This window comes from Thermobia domestica, chromosome 1 (genome assembly GCF_964235325.1).
Source record: "Thermobia domestica chromosome 1, izTheDome1.hap1.1, whole genome shotgun sequence".
Taxonomy (NCBI): domain Eukaryota; kingdom Metazoa; phylum Arthropoda; class Insecta; order Zygentoma; family Lepismatidae; genus Thermobia; species Thermobia domestica.
The window spans coordinates 5,664,366-5,685,618 of record NC_137454.1 but is presented as its reverse complement, the minus strand read 5'-3'; the positions used below and the strand labels follow the sequence as shown (position 1 = coordinate 5,685,618).

The window sequence follows — 21,253 nt, the reverse complement described above, 5'->3', positions numbered from 1 at the left end:
TTCTCGCTTTTACTACACTTGCCATGCAAAACATCCACTCCTTTATCCGTCCTCACATCCTTCAACAAATCATTCACGCAGCCCGTATCATTTTCCACGTCTCTTTCAACGCAACATACTCTATTACAGATGCTCATTTTCATACGTCACACCTTCCGTCTTATTTTTAACAGCCAACTCTTACAGCATATCATCATGGCTTTAGTGTTTCTATTTCTTAATATCCGATCCTTTTTCAAAAACAAACTTCTTTTCGAAGCGCTTCTACTCGTGAAAAAAGTAAATGCATTTCTACTTAATGAGACTTTTTTCAAACGATCGGATAGTTGCCATATAGCACACTATAACATCCTCCGTTGTGACAACACTCTTCCAGCTCAGCGAGCAAACGGTGGGGCAGCAATTGGCATTTACCACAACCTTCCATATAGACGTCATTCTAGTGCCATTCTCAAATTCCCTGAGTATGTAATAATTACATTATATTTCCCGAATATAGCCATCACACTCATTACCATTTACGTCAGACCAGGTCATCCGATTCCACTTCATTTTCTACAAGATATATCCAATACATACAAGCATTACATCATCATGGCACATATCAATCTTCATAGTCGTACAGACAACGAACGTACCATGTTCACGCAATTTGTTGCTTCAAATTCAACAGGCATCATCCAGGCTTTACAATCCCCATCTCGCCCTATTTCTCAGACAACTCCCGATATAGTCATCACTTTCAATTCTCTTGCTTCCCATTGCACTGTTGACGTTCTAGCACTACTTGCCAACGGTCACGCACTTATTAAGCTGACGTATCGTCATACCCAGGCCACTAAATCTTCTAATATACCACCTCCACGGCCAACACTTCGATACGATAAAGCTAATTGCCAAAAATACCGTGACTACATTTCTCAGTCTTTACATCATCACACACCACCTGCTACCGAAGAACACTATAAGACAGCCTCTCTACCATAAAATCGACTCTTAGCCATGCCTCCGAACTGTATATTCCAACTACCTAAACTACTCCCTATAACCCATATCTTCCACTTCAATATTTATCCATGATCCGTCGCTCCCGTCAGCTATACCATGATTACCTCCGTACTAGGAACGATGAAACCCTGCATCATCACACTCAACTACAACGCACTGTTCGCAATTATATCAAAGGGTACAAACTGCGGAATTGGGTTAAGACCTGCAATTACCTCAACGAAACCAGCCACCCAACCAAATACTGGAAACGATTCCATGCTCTCTGTGGCAAATACTCTAAGCCTTCTTACCCTCTTCTTCATAATAATGTCCCACTCCAAACCGATCTGGAGAAAGCTAACGCCTTTGCAGACTACTTGCAAGATATCTTTACACCTGCAGCACCCTCCACTCCACATCCAACAGATCGCCTGAATCTCGCATCTCCTCACTCGCAGCCCGACGTCACTCATTCACTTCCACATTATCCTCTTACCATATCTGTTACTACCGATGAAATCATGACTGTTGTAAATCGCAAACAAAATTCCGCCCCAGGCTTTGATAATATTACATATCGCCACATTAAAGAAGGTCCATTATTGTTTCTCAATCTGTTTGCACTCATCTACATATTCATCCTTCGAACCGGCTTTTTTTCGACAGATTGGAAAATTTCCAAAACACTCATGTTTCTGAAGCCTAACAAGCCTCCTACTGCTACCTCATCTTACCGCCCTATTCAGTTGCATCCACTTTTAGTCAAATCCTGGAGCGCATCCTCGTTAAAATATGAAATCCATATCTCGATACTAAACATCTTCTTCCCATTCACCAAGCAGGATTCCGCCCTTCATATTCAATTAAGCTCAGCTCCTTCACCTGACCAGTCTCATCACCTCACATTATAGTTCCGTCAAACCCTCATGCCTTCTTTTATTTGATCTCGAAAAAGCTTTTGACAAAGTTTGGCACCTGGCACTTCTTCACAATCTCATTGAGCTCAAATTTCCCGTTGCCTATATCCGTTTCATCTATCACTTTCTGGTTGGTCGCCTCTCTTACGTCTACATTAACGGTCAGTTGTCTCATCCCATTTTTCTTTTGTCGAGAGTACCTCAGGGTTCAGCTCTCTCACCGCTTTTTACATCCTTTTTGTAGCAGATTTTCCTCCGCTTCCTCCTGACATATATCTTTTTCAATACGCTGATGATACTGCTTTGCTGGCCTTAGGAAAGACTATTCGCCAGATTAATCAGGACCTGCAATAAGCTATTAATCGTTTTACTCGCCGGTGCACTAAGTTTAGTCTCTCTATAAATCCAAACAAAATACAAGCCATCACTTTCATTCCGCCACGCAAAGTCCACCGAAACCCATCGTTGCTCTCCCTCCACATCCAAGATACTCCCATAGTTCCTACTCGCACCGTTACCTATCTTGGTATCATCTCTAACAAGCATCTCACATGGAAACTATATCTCCAGAAAGTCGCTGCCAAAGCCTACCAACGCTTAAACCTTCTCAAGCGTCTTACTGGCACTACGTGGGGCCTCAAACCAGCTACAGTTGTCAATACGTACAAGGCAATTATGCGCCCCGTCCTTACGTACGGTTTCCCTGCCTGGCTTTACGCTCCGCCCACATTTTATGAAAAACTTCGCATACTAGAACGACATACACTCCGAATCGCTCACCGCATACAACTCCCCAGTCCGATCCGAGCAATCTATGACCTTATCACCTTTTCAAGCATTACCCACCATATCGTATCTCTTAGGCAGAAATTCATCACAGCGCGATATAGTACTCAACATCCTTTACTCCTGGATACTATGCGCTATCATGAACTCCATCCAGTTCGTCCACGCTACGCTTATTCCCCACTATGTCTGCCTTTCACCTTATACTGCTCTACTCTGCCACCTGACCATCCGGATTTGTTTCTGCTCGAAAACTACCAATTTCATCCTCATCTACCTCACATCTTTCCATCCTTCACTGCACAATAACACCTTTTGTTTCTAACAGAGCTCCCCATGTCTTCGTCAGCCTAGAGCAGCCCCTAGGCAGAAGATAACACGCATTTGTTTTACTAATGTACCCTGTGTTGTCTCCTTGTAAATCTTGTGCTTATATTTTGCTTTATCATATCCTTATTTTATTTTGTGTACAATTATATTTATATGATGTTACTGTTATGTTCTTATGTTTTCAAATATCCCTACCATTCACATATGATTATGATCGAAAAGATCATAATGTCCTTGTTCTGAAATAATAATGAAATAAATGAATTAATAAAAAAAAACCTTAGCCCACCTATGCCTTACTCCTACATAAATAACGATTCCTTTACTTCTGTCACCTAAGAGAGGGTGTAGCCCTCTAAAACGAAGCTAGCCTTTGGCTAGCACTAAAAAAATCTTCGAACCTACCTTCTCTTGTAGTTAGTTACTGTACTAAGCTGTGATCAAGTATTGTAAACGTACCTGTGAGATCAATACAGATACGCTACTTAGAAGTCTGACAGAAGATCCTCATCTTCTGGAGGGTTTTACCTAAATTTTCGAAGGTCACTGTTGTTTCCACATCTGACCAACTGTTTCGTTGCTTTGCTTGGACTGTACCACTTATTCTTCATCCGTATAAATATACCTTATGCGGTGCACACTCTTTTTTGCACCTTGCATAAGCTACCAGTATTAGTTCAAGGTCCTACAGCTAAACCCGTGGCGGATGCCAAACGAGATCCCGAAGTAATCGGCGTAGCCGTCAGTTATCGGAGGGCAGTCTGGAGTCTGTTGAGAAGAGATCCCGCTCTCGTTCTCCTACCTTTCTCAATGGTCCAGACGATCCAGAACAGATGCAGACCACCGCATCAAATCCTACCACGTCCACTGTTGCTATGCAACAGTCATATGCAGCCACTCTTGCTCGACCAAAGCTTTATTCATTCCTTCTGACCACTTTTGATCCCAAATATAGTAACACTCGCCATATCTTTAACCAAATCATCAAATATCTACCACGAGCCAGTATTCACTAGATTGTCTTCACCAGAGATGGTGTTATTATCAAGACCGAAGATGAAAATTTTGGCACAACACTTCGTAATAAGGGGAGTTACGAAATTTTCGGAAAAGCTGCACAATTGTCGAAGCTTCCAGGTAAAATCAAGCAAAATCCTCCACCTCCCAGAACACCCATGATGTCGGTTGTTATTAGAGGAATGTGACTGGAAATAACTGATGACGAAGTGCTTGAGGAATTAAAGGCTGAGGGAATTGAGGTGTGAAAGTGTATTCGTATAAAAAATAACGGAGCAACATACATGAAACGAGTTCTGACCACTTCCCAATCTACCATTGATACCCTGTTACAAGAGCGCGCGTTTATCTTTAAAAAGCGTCACCGGGTAGAACCATCTCGTACTAACCTACCTCTTTCAGTCCGGTGCGAGCGATGTCAAGTACATAATCAACATGTGACTGCTAAATGTCCAAATGTTGCAAAATGTGAATTATGTACTGGCAATCATAAGACCAAAGACTGTCCGAATACATTAAAACCTCCTCAATGTTCTACTTGTTCAAGTGACAAACATCCGACATATAGCTATAAATGTAAAGGTAAACCGCCAGCCAATCCGGATCATCCTGAGACAACCGTCCCGCTCCGTACCACAGATTCAACCGTGCCTGTATCGCAATCTATTACGTTTCCATTAATTGTTGAAAACTTTCTTCGATACCGTTATACTTCAAAATATCTTTCCTTTTCAACGCCAACTTATTCTCGATCATGTTATTGCAGCAGCATCAGCTATCTTTCAAGTTAATCTGTATGCTACTTACTCCGGACCCTATGTTCATTTTCACATCGTACCCAAAGACTCAGGAGTCTAACTCCATAACGTTGTACGTAAATATTTCTCTTGCAATTCTTTTTATGAACATTCGCTCCTTAGCGTCACACCGTATACTATTTGAACAGTTACTTCTAGAGGAGAATATCGATATATTTCTACTAAATGAGATTGCGCTCAAACCAGTCAGATATATCCGCTTTAGTCGCTACAACTTTCTTCGCTGTGACTATGCAGACAATAATGCACGAGCCCAAGGTGTTGCTGCAATCGGAATACGCCATAAAATCATTCATAGAGATCATTCCATTGCACTCCATTACCAGTTTCTAGAGCATTTAGTAACAACAGTTTACCTACCAAATCTTGCACTAACTGTGGCTACAATGTACGTCCGTCCCGGTCATGTCATTCCTCTTCAGTTTTCACATATTTGTTTCAGCAATTTCGACACCTATTAATATTGGCTGACATTAATATCCATAGTCGTTTTGTCCGAGATAAAGAAATTTTTCTCAACCACATAACACTTAATTTACATGGCGATGTTCATCATTTACCAAAACATACACGTCCAAGCAGCAAGAAGACACCTGACGTTGTTATTAGTACGGATTCAATTGTTGATAAATGCACCATACAAATTCTTGATTGTATAGGTAACGACCATCTTCCGATAAAAGTGCTTGTCAACAATAAAAGACAACGGGCTGATCCAAGTTTAAGAACCATCAAGATATACGACAAGGCTACCTGGGATCAGTATCGCTTTGATATAGATGTCACTCTTGCTAATTTAGCACCACCTACAACTGAATTAGATCTTGAAAACGCCGTCCAGAGCATCGTAGAGGCTATAACAAGTAATGCAAACAAACACATACCTCAATACACGGCAAGACATATCAGAAAATGTTACCTCCTTAATACTTGGCTCTCGTTCGTAAATCTCGACATTACTTTCGGGAATACGAAAGAACACGAAACCCAGACAATTTGACACAACCCCTTAGATGGCAGCGGACGGTGCATAATTATATTATTGCTCATAAACGGCTTAACTGGAGCAAAACCTGCAATCAGCTGAATACAGAATTACACCCGACGAAGTTTCATCTTTTAACTGGTCAGAAAGTAAGTTCCATTTATCCTCTTCTACATAACGACCAGCCTTTACATACAGACAAAAAGAAAGCAGACGTTTTCACCACTCATCTACAGACAGTCTTTACACCTCTTCCAAGCATTCAGCGCCGCAGTTCCCAAGTTTCAGAAGAAGCAATTAACAAATTACTACAACCTTCCGTCCTACACACTATAGACTTCAATTATCCTTTGACTAGGGAAATCACTTCTGGAGATATTCATTCCGTTATTAAGCGCAAACGTAGCACTGCTCCTGGTTTCGATCAAATATCGTACAGATTTCTTAAAGAATGTTCGGCAAACGTCTTCATTTTTCTGGCCACAGTATATACCTTTATACTCCGTACTGGATACTATCCTTCCGATTGGAAGGTTTCAAAAGTTTGTATGTTTCTTAAAAAGAACAAACCGCCAGATTCTGTACAATCATATCGCCCCATCCCGCTTACTTCCACCCTGGGCAAAGTCTTTGAAAAAATACTAGTACTACGTTTACACCCCTATATCTCTGAACGTCGACTTTTACCACTTCATCAGACTGGATTTAGACCTCATTACAGTATAAATGACTAATTATTAGGCTTAGTCACGATTCTTACTAATCAATATAATAAATCTCTTCCATCTTGTCTTATACTGATGGATCTCGAAAAGGCATTCGACCGGATTTGGCACTACGAAATACTTTATAAACTGATTAAGTTGGGTCTCCCTCTTTCATATATGCGAGTCATATATTCATTCATACTTAACCGTATTGCCTATGTCATCGTAAACAAGTCCTTATCTCTTCCAGTCTTCCCACACACAGGGGTGCCGCAAGGATCTAGTTTATCGCCTCTTTTATACATCTTATATGCTTCAGATTTACCATCTCCAGCGCCGAACAGTTACCTATGCCAATATCCTGACGATAGAGCCTTCCTAACATTAGGAAAAACAATGCAACAAATTAACATAGATTTGCAGGCTACGATTACAGCTTTTCTCGACTGGTGTGGCAAGTGGCGATTGTCAGTTAACGAAGACAAAACTCAGTTGTTCTCCCATCTAAGTGTCGTAGTAAAGTTCGAAATAACCCAAATTTATTGCAGATACGGGTAGGCGAACACTTTCTTCGTCCTTCCAAAAAAAAAGTCACGTATTTAGGTATCGTCTCTGACGAGAAACTATGATGGACACCCCAGCTTTAGAAACTTGCTACGAAGGCTAAAAATAGACTACAACTTCTGCGACGTCTTGTTGTTCAGAACTGGGGTTTAAACTCTAAGTTACTGCTTAACACCTACAAAGCCTTCATGAGAAGTGTACTCACTTTTGGTCACCTAGCATGATGTTCAGCCCCACAGAAATTTTATAATAGACTCGAGATTCTAGAGAGACACGCCATTAGCTTAGCATATCGGATCAAACTCCCATACCATAATACTGATGTATATAACAAAATTGACTTTTCTCCGCTCGTTCACCACATCGCCCACTTGCGTCAAGAGATTATAGCCAAGAATCTCCAGGATCGGAAGGATATCTTTCTAGATACTATATTTACAGACTTACAGCAAGAATCTCCATGAAAATATTATTATACACCACTCCGCATCTTGCTTTTAACATACCTTCGCAGTATTCCAGTAGATCATCATCATACCGAATTCTTCCAACATCACCTCATTCACCAGCATATTCCTGATCTTTTTCCATTATAGCACTGTCTCTCTACACCACTAATAAGGGCTCTCCATATGTCTCTCATCAGCCCCGAGCCGCCCCAGGACAAAAGATATACATGCATTTGTCTATTGTAACATCACTATAATGTGTTGTGGCGTCAAGAGCCCCTCATTCATCACCTTACATTAGTTGTCAATTTCTAATTTAATATAGTTCAACAATACTCCGTATATTCCTCATTTTTTGCTTCTGCACTATTTATTATCCCTGTTTTTGCACACAGGTTATTGTTTTGTATGTGCACCTTTGTTCACTAGTTTAATATTATTATTGTAACATTTGTTTTATATGTAGTTATTATCATTATTATTGTATATGTATATTTCTTTCACAGATCATTGGGCAACAATAAATTAAAGAAAGAAAGAATGATGATCACAAACCCCAGGCCAAGATAGAGGGCGAAACCTCTAGTGGCAGATTGTAACAACCTCCTTGATACTAGATTGGTATATTATGAAGAATGCCTTTCCACTAATTGATGTCCCTCAATTTCTGAATAAAGAAATAAAGTATTACTAGCACCTACTCACCTAAAAGAAAAATACTACTGCAGTTTGTGGATGGAGTCATTGTTCAATATGTAATTTATCAATTTTGTTAGCTAAATTAAGCGTGTTCTGACTTCAAATATAATTTAGGAATAAAAGTGATCCTTAATATGCTGTTTTAAAAGCTTCCTTTATTTCAGATTAACAGGGTTGATTAGTTATTAAAGTGTAAAATGTTTGTTTTCTTCTTGTGTTTTTCTAACTTTCCTCTCAAAACATCTACAGGTAAATTATTTAGTACTTTCAATTGGTAATTATTCATTGTTAATATTTTGATCATTGTCTTCTTTATGTTTAACATTACCAAATCTGATCATATTCTTTATATAATAAATCATAATTGCCGCTTTTCCATCTCGTGTAATACTGTTACGATATGTTATACTTCTTTGTTTCATAAAAGTTTCATAATAATAAATTTATCTCTGCTTTACAATGTCCACAAAAGGTTACAAGCAACTCTTGGAACTCATCTCTAAGTGTAATTTCCATTTGTACGTAGATTTATATTTTTAATATAACTTTTGTTGTATCACACAATCATCTTTGACTCGAAACTCATATTCTCTAACTACATCTCCTCAATTCTTAAGAATCCAATGCGCATGTTGGTGCTTCTTATCGATTTACTGAACTACGCACTGAGGCACTATTAGCAACTTTCCATAAAACTTTCCTAGCGCCCAAAATCGAATATGGCTCTCCCATGTTGGAAACGACAGCACCTACACATCTCTCGAGACTTGATTCTGTACTCAATTTCTTTATTGCTATAATCCATTCTCGTGTTCCCGGACATCGAACATTAATGAATCTAAGGAGGAACTCTTGCGAAATGTTAATATCCCAATGCCGGGAGTACGCAGAAATATCTCTGACCTGATTTCTTTTCATAAAATTGTTAATGGATACTTAAAATTGGAAACGTTACTTCAAGAACTAACATTACGCGTCCCTTCATTCATGAAGCGGAAAACCCACATATTCCATTTTGTCCGCCCTAGGTCTGTAATTACTGTCACAACTTATGTTGGAATTCATTGGTGCTGCCCGGTGTTTTGGAAAAACAAGTGAACGAGTTTTGACGACATAATATTACGTTCATACCATTTGCTGGCATTGTTTCTTTTCGTTGTCGTTGTCTTATTACTTTTTTCTTTCCTTCGTTAACATTTCCCATTTTAAAATTGGAAAGTTATGCTGTATCTGGAATTTTATTCAATTAATAAACAAAAAACGTCCAATCATTTGAATATTTATATCATTGTAAAATGTTCATTACGTTTTATCTTGTTAATTGTTAGTCGATTTGTATTGAAGAGCTTTATCAAACTTCTTTTAAATCTGTTTTGGAAGAACCTTGTGTTGTACGGTTTATATGAGAAAAACTTTTTACCTTAAATCATGTTTATAATAATGCCATTTTTATACTAAACCATTTTATAGTAATATCCTACGAGCACTTTAATTTTAATGACCTTGTAGATACCTATAGTCCAATGTTCTTCATGATATCCTTGAACTTTAAAAATAAAATATTTTGATATTACATTTTGATGTATTTTATTATGCAATATTATCTTTAATGTTTTTTTTAAAAGATGGTACTCATCCGTATATGCAAACTAACAAATATCTTCAGCTCATAAATCAATTAATTTACATTACTTTTATCTTTTGTATGTATTCGGCTGACATCAACACATCACTTTAATTTGAATCAAATACCTTATTTAGGATACTTTAAAATCTAATTATGTATAAATATTCGATCGGTAAAGGTTTTATGAATAATTAAACTAAAAGCTATTGAGGCCAATTTGTTTGATTTTGTTTAAATAACTCATCAGATTATAAAGAAAAAGCATTCTTCCAACATTTTTATAACCTTAACAAACAAATTAACACATATGACTTAATTAATGTTTGTATGCGATAATTATATTTAGAAAAAATGTCTTGTTTAGTGACATTTTACTAAAGGTTTAGCTGGTAGACTTCATACAAATCAAATGCATACTTAAAATTTTAGAACCCATTTTTCGATGACTGCATATATGCAAATCTTGCTATGGATTGTCGTTTTTTCAGTCCACTTTAATATATTTTTTAAAATGTTGTATTGTTTATTCAAGTAGTTTTCGAATTTTAGGTTCTTTCAGTAAACAATTTTCAATATGTGACACTGTGTTTGAAATAGTATCTTTTTCCTTTAAATTAATAATTTTCAGGTCAGAGCTCAATAATTATTATTTCGTACCTGGCAACATTTTCTGCGTTCGAAAGGAAGTGCCATGTGTTACTCAATTCTTTAGTTCTTGTTCTATTCGCAGCAAGGAGATATCTTCATTTTATTTTTACCCTGCTGATATCATACCCATGATGTGATGTGCAACGTGATAGAAATATGGTATATGAGATTCATTTTAACTTGTATTAGTTTAGCTTACTTCAATTTTTTTTATAGTAGTGTGAATTGTATGTATCCTATTGTAGTAAAGTTTATACATGAATTATGTTCGTGAAAAATTTCGTCACGGTTAAGCAAGTTTTACACATACTTGAGTTATGGGAGAAAGACGCGGACATAGTTGTTATTCGTCCACATGCAGATGAATTTACAGATAAGTAAGATGATATTCATGAAATGACTTTCATTCATAAGGTCCCTACAGACAGACCTTTTACAATAGCAACTCACACAAACAATTTACTACTAATATTTGGTACGTTTGAAATGAGAAAAATGTTTCAACCTCAAACATGTTGGTGGAATAAACCAATGCATATTTGAAAATAATAGAATACGTAAGTTTTTCTCCTGTTACCGTCAGTGGCGGATTTTAGTTTAATTTGGCTCTAAACTATTGATATTAATAGGGTTCTTCTATATTTAGCTTTCATTTTCAGCGACAAAATGTCGTCATTGTTGGGGTTTGAATACATGATCAATGGTAATTTATGGACAATATATATATATATATATATATATATATATATATATATATATATATATATATATATATATATATATATATATATATATAATATTTAGAAATCAAATATGTATTTTATTAATTTACGTACTGACCAACTTACAAAATTTACAGCATATTGCAAAATTCTTTAGAAACAAAATACTCAATTTACCTTGCTTGAATGTAGCAAATTTAGCATTGTGTGGGATGCAATTCATAGCAGGGCTTTATTCTAAGGACTTAATTTTGGAAAATACAAAGTTATAACCTCGTCTGTCGTACCTTGGTATAACATGAAATTATAAGTGGTGTCAATATATTATGGAATCTGCTACTAATTGTACAGGGCAAGTAAAAATGATAGACCCGATGATGAACAAAGCAAGTCAAAATCTAATAAACGTATGTTCTTGTGAACCATGCACTTCGAACGTCTAGCACGCAAACTGTAGTTTCCTCGAAATATTCCACTTTGTACTGATAGGAGCCACAAGCAAGCAGTTAAGGAAAATTACGTTGAATAGAAGGCGTAGATCTTTCTATGTGCATTTCTGACTTCAAGTTGTCTCTATTCAGTTTTTTGGGTAAAGTTTCAAACTTTCCAGATATATAATGTAAATAAATACTGTTTGTATATCGCCCACTGTCAGTAAATATTGCCTGAAGCTCAGCTCAAATTTCAACCAATCGTGTGAGCTTTTTCAGGTGAAGTTACAAGAGTAGCTCAGGCCAAAGTGGAATGCAATGCCGGGAGATTACACGAGGTGTAGTACGACGGAAATTCTCTGAAAATCATCAAAATATCGATGATAAACGTCACTGTTAGACTGAAATGATTATAAAACCATAAATATTATACGTGAAAAGATTTAGGTACTTTATCATGCTATACCGATAGGCCTAATACAATCAGATTGTTGCATATTAACTTACGCAAGATTAATTCACTTGTGTAGTCCTGAACACAATGTACTTAACAAAATAAAACGCACTGCTAATATAAATTATAAAAGCGAAACACTCAGGTCTCCAAAACGAATGATGATGTCTAAAATTATATCCATGCTCCTCTTCTTTCCTTCAGTGAACCTATATTGACACTCTATAGACCACTATGAAAATGAGTGGCAAGGATAGTAACTCTGAATTTTGAATATTTATCGACACAACTTCTAATACATATTCAGAAATATGTATAATTTTGCGACTTAAAGGATCGCCGGTTAGGGATATAATTTGTTGACATTTTAGTATTATTTCGCCACCTTTGCATTTCACGTTTTCTTCTTAATGAATCTCCTGTTACAGCCCAGTTTTTTGTATCCCATAGAAAGGGCAGCACCAGGGTTGTATCTGCATGCAAGTACAAATTACCATATCATACTCAGAAGTATTATTAAAGTAGAAAAATCTAATAGCTGGGAAACAATGTCCCCATTACAATCAGGACTCTAAAACAGGGACCCATAAAAGGGGCGTGGGAAACAAGTACCTCATTACATGAAGGGCAGGGAAACATGTGCCAAATTACATGCAGGGCTGGGAAACGTGGCCCATTATAATCGAGACCCTCATTACTTACTTCATAAGAGCCTAATACATAGCAGTACCACATACTGTTGCTAAATTTGCGTTTTACCTTATTTGCTTTCCGTTATTGCTTGGACATCATATTACAGAAAGTTTTTGTCTTTAATTTTTTTGGGACCAACAAGAGATTGAGACCCTGCGATATACTTTGGTTAACTCATACGTAAATCCGGCACTGGTCACCATATATAAGGAACAACAAGTGTTGTTACAAATGAAAGATTATTTAAGTAATAAAACAACCATAGAGTTATTTAGTTATTTTTGATAGTAAGACCTACAACATATTGGTTGAACTAAGTATATGATAAGCTCGATAAAGAATAGACATAATTTCAGAGCTACTGAAGATAGTTTTAAGGGATTTATACGAATTCGAATATAAACTGGATGTTACTCATTACTTAAGGAAAAAATATATTGGTCTAATGATGATGTTGGTGTTCTTTTTATTAATTACAAGACACCATTATGGAAATGCGAAGAGCTTTATACGTGCAGCTAATACTCTAAAGTTATGAAAACGATAACATGTAAAGTGTAATGCCATCTGCTTAACACTTAAAGACGAATTTCCAAATATTTGGTGTTTTCAGTCACAATTTACCTGTCGAGGAGCAAACAACACCATAAGAAGGAATACATTTTGCAAAATGTGTATAAAAGAACACCTATACGATTTGGATACTAATTATAGAGTGTTGTTTGTCTTCACCATTTATTATATTACCTATAACAATTGCTAAATATGTCAATCATATCTCGTGTAAGTAGAGAATGTATTCATTTTTTATAAATTTTTCATACGATTTATCTCCCAAGTAATTGTGCTATAAACATTTTTATAGTTTGTAAATTTTGATTAAATATATGTAAGAAATTAACGCTTTAATAATTGTTTTGGCAATTTTTAATATATTCGTTGGCAATAAAACACTCTATATATGTACGTTTTCTCTTTTAAAGTAACACCTATTATTGTTTTCCGTTAAAAAAATGTAACTATCAAACGCAGTACTTGGGCCATTTTAATGTTGAGCAATAAATACATTTCAATCAATCATTTCTGGATGAACTATTTCTACTTGCGTTTTATATTTTAACTTTGCTTCTTTGTATATTTTTACCAGTTTCTGTTATTCAGTTAGATTCATATATTTGTATTACATATATAAAATACTACTGCTTTAACCAGCTTTTCTATGCCAGAAAGTGAATAAGTGAAATGTTTCTGAATAACCAGATAGGATTATGATAAGACATTCTATATTATCAAGCAATAGTTTTATAATTCTCATAAATAATTTTTATCTGTTTAAGGATCCTCTCCACAACAAAATACCTACTTGTTTTAAATTTACTTGCTTATAATAGAGAAAGTGTTTTCAGTGTTCGCTTTTTTCAGTATGTTTATCATTAATGTATGAGTATGAGTATGTTTTAACACTCATTAATATTTTCATATACCGTATTATCATTTAAAAGGTCAAACAATTTAAAAATTCATATTCACATTATGATTCCTATATTGCATTTACATGATTAACCAGTTTTGCTGCAGCTTCTGTTGTTAAACGTTTTGTTTGTAATTGACTAAACAACGAAAGGACTGAATATATTAATAAAAACGTTCTGTAGATAATAATATTCATAAAATGAATACTGTATAATAAAAATATATAAGAAATTCAGATTTTTTGTTTAATTAAATTGTATTGTAATTTTGGAATATGATCCTGTGTTATTTTATTACTTCCTCGATTAGAATGGCTTTAGGTGAATCGGACATATTAATTTGGTATATACCAATTTATGAGTAAGTTTTTCAAATTCACTGGTAACTTCGACAATTGTAAAATAAATCCAACATAAATTTGGTGTAGGTTTGTACCTACTCAACCAAAAGCATTACAATAAGAAATAAATCGGTAAAAATATGACAATATAGAAATTGTTGTTCAACAAAGGCTATAATATATAGAAGATCAAAACTGATATTTAAAATCACTATCTCTAAGTTCATCAGCACCAGAAGATCGTTTGGATTACAGAATAGAAATATAAAAAATGTACTTTATCACAAAAAATTGGAACAAACAAAATTATATATTGGAGACACATTGCCAAGGATTTACTCTCTCGGCACAATCGATGTTTACTTTAATGTTGTTTACTGTACTGGGCTGATGGAATGATTGTTAAAATGGATGATTATTAACCCTTTCCAGCCCGGTAGTAACATTTGAAATCACTAACGTTTTTTAATCATAAATCTAATGTTAATTCATGCAGTTTCCCATGTAATCTTTACACTCTTCTTTCGGGTCAATCTCATAAGTTGGTGCCTCTAATTACTCGCAGTGAAGCAAAACAGAGAATCAAGGACCTGGCATCATTGCAACATGAAATACTGTAAACATATGTCTATCCATCACACAAAAATTCGGGCTGGAAAGGGTTAATTTAGGGAATCGCAAGTTATAGTCATTTCCTAAGCACACACACACACACATACACACATAAACACACACAAACGGTAAGCAAACGGAAATTATTAAAAAACTTATTTCTGTATGCTTACTGTTTTGTTTACCTACTATGACATGCAGTAGCGTCTACTCAAGATTCAGCTCATTTATACAAATCAGCAATATTGTAATTAGATTTAGTGAATATCACTCTATCATCATGTAGCGTATTACACTTTCATATTTCAAAATATATTTCATAGTAAAAAATCAAAACAGTAATCAAAACAGAAGAGTAAAATATTTGCTGTATGAAACCGGTAGAAATATATATAATCTTAATCAACTCCATACTGTGTAATTTATGTTTGTGAGAAGAGTTGAAATAATTTATATTGTGAAAGTTGAAAACATTTGAAGAACCGAAAATCAGACATCCCTTTAATATGTGTCAAAGCAATCAAAAATCAGTGGCATGCTTATTCTTTCTGTAATTTCTCAACCTGATGGAGGCCAAGGTCATATTAAATGTGGCAGTAAATTTTATTGTGGTAATTGTCACCAATAATTTAATTGTGACTATCTGACAATACGCGCTATACACGTTGTATGATTCACATATTAACATGAATCTCCTCATTGCATACATCATTTGTATATGTTCCTTTACAGGCACAAGTGAAAGAAGTCTTGGTAAAAACCATTGAATTCGGTTGATTTTGAGTTTAAGGTCCCCTTCACCAACGAGAGTGGACCTACTGATTAACGTGGATTCGGAATCACATTAGGGAATCGAATCCGAACCTCCCACGCCAAAACGATTTAATGCTAACCGCTTAGCCACGAAGGAGCTCTTGGTATAAACATGCAAACAATACCTTGAAAGGGAGATATTATCGATTATTGTTTTCAATATCTTGCACCGTTATCAAGATTTCAGCCTAATTCCAGGTGGAGTTTCTACTTCAAATACGATCCTTTGTTTTCAGTATCATTTGGCCATGAAAGAAACGCTTGTCACATATAGAATCCTTAGACACAAATATGTGGTTTTGGACTGCATAAATCGTAGTAATTGGTACTTTTATTTATTTCAACACTTCCTGTGTACTCCTAAAAATGTAATAAACAAATAAGGGTCACGTTCTTAGAATATTGAATTAGAACAGGCCGATGTACTGAAAATTTCAAATCAACCTGCGAAAACGACACGTTACAAGCATTCTTCGAGATCTCCTTATCAAAAATACTGGAGAGAAAGACATAAACTTCTCTAGACTACGAACATTTAAACCTAACATTTTAATATATAAATTGTTTCTCCCTTTATTATTTTCCTTACAGTACCAGTGCGCATAAAAAAACAAGATAATTTCAACATAATACTCACAACTGTCACAAATAAAAAAAATATACCCTTATTGTTTACCAACTTAATCAATTAACTGCGAAATAACTAATATTGATTTTAAGGAAAGTATTTTATCAGCACCAGTGTACTATCAGAGGTCGTATGTTGCAAATATATATATATATATATATATATATATATATATATATATATATATATATAAATATATATATATATAAAAATACATATATATATATATATATATATATATATATATATATATATATATATATCAACAAGATTATATAACAATACGTTTATGTGGTTGGTTCAAAAGCACTTTTATACAGAAAGTTATTTATTTCATGTATTCCCTTTTTTGTTTAACATAATGATATTTAAATTTTATTCTACGTTAATAATGTCACTGTTAAAAATTCGATAGCAAACAATGTGATCAAAGGGTCATGAGTTCTAACTTTCAAAGGAGAATATAATGATTCCATTTGAAATATTTGGACTAATTAAATATTCAGATCTTCTGAGAGGATTGATATAGTTGTAGTTGTATTCCCACATTTATTTGTGAGACTCAGGTAGCTAAAATGCTCTGATATATTCCTTTTTAAATTTTCCTGCATGGTAAACTATTATTATAATTTTAAATTCTTTCCGTAGTTCTACATTTTATTGTTCTTTATTCCTTCGGTATTATATTATCATTTATATATATAGTAAGAATTTAATTCTACTTTGCTTGAAAAAATGCTATTTTTCAGAATCAAAATTTGCCAGACGTGTACACTAACACGAATGGAACTATTAGCTTCAGTGTTGAGATTATCATTTACCCTGATAAGTAAATATCATTTTACCTAAATTATAGACCAAAACTAAGAGCTAGGAACGTTGAGAATTTCCACCTTAAAAAGTTTTGTCATGAAGAATATTTTTAAAAACATCAAACATACTATTTTACTTTTTTAGTATATTGTGGGGACAAAACAAACCGATATCATGAAGTCCCAAATTCAAAACAAGTACCAAAATACTCCGGAACCAGTGTAGAATTAAACAACTCTTCTAACTAAGTACTCTCATTCTTATTCGCATATCCTCTAGCGACCCATCAAATAGTGGACGTTTTGTGAAACATGTCAAATCAGTTCCTCTATTTAGGAGACCTCAAAAAATAACATTTTTGTGGATTTTTTACGTTATTCCGTTTTATGAGATGGAGGAGGGGTGTAGCATATATGCTACAATGGGTTTATCTGACAATAAGATGCTACATAGTAAGTAAGTAGTGTAGTAGATATTGATGCACGACTTTCTAACTAAATTAGAAATTTAGCCAACTGCGGATTGAGGCTTGTCAGCGCTATATATAAATGAAACATGGCTATTAGTAGAAAAATAAATTTTGTTACCTTTAACAAAATAAAAATAAAATATAGATTCCTTGTTAATACTAAAATTTTAACAATCCTTAATGAAATTTAATTGTGGCTATTCTTGCATGTATAAGTAAATTCATTATGGTTAATTTTTTCACACAATCCAACAAGACCTTTACACAAAAGAAAATCGAGAGTAATGCCATTCGGTAAGCATACTATGAAGTTTTTTTTCATTTTTGTTGGATTGGATTTTACTTTAACGTATTGCCAAATTTTCAGATTCCGTGAAATGTCATTTGTTCCTTAAAGCTGGGATTTCGTTTTCTGGGATTTTGAATACAAACATATTTTATTTTCTGAAATTGCGGCCTTACTTTCCACAATGGGTCTCCGTTTTCTTCTTCTGTTTTACTTTTCCAGCACATCCGAAGTCTAGGGAATCCAATTAATAAATCAATTTTGCTAACACCTAAGATTTTTTAAAAAATGGAATGAAATGTAATCTTTTAGTTTTACGTCTCACGATTGTGCAGCCTAGGCTAAAGGAGACGGCGATGATGAAAAACGAATGAAATAGTGGAATGAGGAAAGTAGGAGAAAACGGAGGCTCCATGAGGAAAACACCGTGCTTGTTCAGCACAAAGTTCACTTGGCGCGAGCTGGGATCAAATCAAGGACCCCATACACTAGAGATGAACCTCTACCAGTGACTCACCATGGCCCAAGAATTTTTAATTTTTTTCTGGTGTTGTGTTTATACTTTTTCCAGAAACTGTCACTGATCTTACATTAGAGTATTCAAGCATGGTTTCAAAACTCTATTATCTATAGTATTCAATCGTAGTATTTACGCTACAAGAATCTGAAGTTAACATTGCATCAACAAAAGCAGAGCCTGAAATCCTAGGTGTATTATTTCCAATGCCTTGTCGATCCTTGAAACTAGAATTTTCATTCTTTAAGTATTAAATAATATGCTGTGTTACGTGAGATTTTGGTACTACCATTCATTATATTCATCTTACTTCTCACGATGGCGCCATTTTATTGGGCGTTTCGGTGCATCCCTGCAGCTCTGGATTACATGTCTTTGTACTTATTCATCTTCACAAGATGTTTCAGAGCTCATATCTGAAGGTTCGTAAGCTAAATCGTCATCCGACGGTGACTCTTAAATATCTGAACTATTTGAATCAAGAGACTCAATGAAGTCTCTTATTTCTTTATTTAATAATCCTAGAAATAATATTAAAATGGTTACAAGGTCCCAAGTGATGTAAAATGTATTATCTAGATACCATGGCGAACGTGTACTTTGATTTATCATTCTAAATACAGTTACACGTATTTATATGAATACGATTTTTCATTTGGTAGAATCACATTACAGAACGAAGCTTGCAGGCAGTCATACGTTTCAAGAATGAATAGGGAGGTCGGAGCTAACCTGAGGGCTCAAAAACAGCATAGAGTGGGAAAAGAATTTTAAAGGATCATCTTTTATTCCTAAAAGTATACTAAATTTTATAAACGTCAAAAACTTCAGGGAGGATATGCACTCCACGGAGGCTTCCGCTCATACGCCATTGCCGGAATTCGTAAGGAAAACAAAACATACGCTTGACAAGTCACGTGGTTAAATTACAGGCAAAATCCCTTTGTAGCACATAAGCTACAATCAAAATATCACAGTAATACATGCGTGTTTTTATAGAGATTCAACACGTCAAATATTACATCATTACGTTTGTGTTTCTTACGTACAAGAAACACGAATAATCAATTATACCTATTGAAACTGGAAAGAAACTTATCTATGTTTCTCAAGATAGCACAAATGCGTCGTGCACACATATAATAAAAACGACATACACCTACAGTGTAAGCACAGAAACAGAAACACACAACAATCGCTTTCTGACATGTGTATACTTGATGCTACAGGAGGTTGAGTAAAATTCGAATGACGGCAGCAACCGGAGGGAGAACTAACTGATGTAAAGTATATGCTACACGGGGTCGCTAGAGGATATGACATGTTATTTGACGGTATTATATAATTGAATCTATATTTTTAGAAAATCAATCACTTCAATGACAGATTTGGTAAAATATAGTAAAACATGCGTATATTCAATTTTTCTCGAGTTTGACTAGTTAAAGGTTAAACTAAGATGTATTTCGCACAATTTAAAGCACTCAATGCCATTCAAACAGCAACAAGAGCAATCTTTGTAGAGTAAACAGCTTTTGAAACATGCTAATATACATTTTTGTCCAATCGTTTGACCACAGTGACTCTATGTTTCAACTACTGACGAGAGAATGCAATATATATAACTTTCATGTTTCATTCAAATCGGTAATATAATTCTGAAGCATACAGTTCTTACATCATTCAGTTCGTAGGATATACAAAATTTGACAAACCTTACAGACCTTTCATATTTCGAGTTTAGTGTATATTCATTTCTTCTCAAAGAATGCAAACTGTGATATTCAGGTTACCTTAAAATTAGAAGAATAGAAATGCCAAGAAATAGAAACTTTGAATAACCTACCTGAGAAATCATTGCCAGTATAATTAGTAGATATCGTAATGAAAGAAACATTGGTTTACCCATCATTTATCTGGGTAATTTTCCTCCGAAATCAATAATGTTCTGATGTGTCTTTGGATTTACATATATACGGTGAATTTACTGTTACATTTATAAGTCTAACAATTTTCACGGTTAGCAAAGAATGGTTTGTTTTGCATTATGCTTGATTATTAAATTTACAATAGGAACACCGGAATATGAAACACGTTTATTACTTAATATTATTTAACTATAGAAATAAGTCCAAGCATTACTAATTTATATTGTCATTGTTTAGTGATAATTGAAGTCTTATTCTTTGGATGAGACAAAGAATGCTTATTAAGAGCTGTTATCGTGCTTCATATTGTTCTCGTCAATTCATTCAATAGAATTAGCAAATATTATACGACTAAAAGCGTATCTGAATCTTTTTCTGTAATCGATTTTATTTTCTCGATGTGAATTTTAATGGAGCCTGAACACATTAATTTGGATTGCATTCTTTTCCAAAAAATTAAATTTGCAACTCATAATTTATTTTCTGTTTTTCATATGCATGTATGGTTGTTAGTGGACTTTGTGTCCTTGTAGTCAT

General features: G+C 34.7%; 1 long non-coding RNA gene across 1 annotated transcript in view; it reads right to left on the bottom strand.

Annotated features, from left to right (window-relative positions):
- The window catches only part of LOC145668435 (uncharacterized), a 71,277-nt gene extending 50,455 nt beyond the window's left edge, over positions 1-20,822 (bottom strand). Inside the window, exon 1 of the long non-coding RNA XR_014128027.1 lies at positions 20,635-20,822. This is a non-coding gene — a long non-coding RNA (uncharacterized LOC145668435). The remainder of the gene's footprint in view (positions 1-20,634) is intronic.
- Between the last annotated feature and the right edge of the window lie 431 nt (positions 20,823-21,253).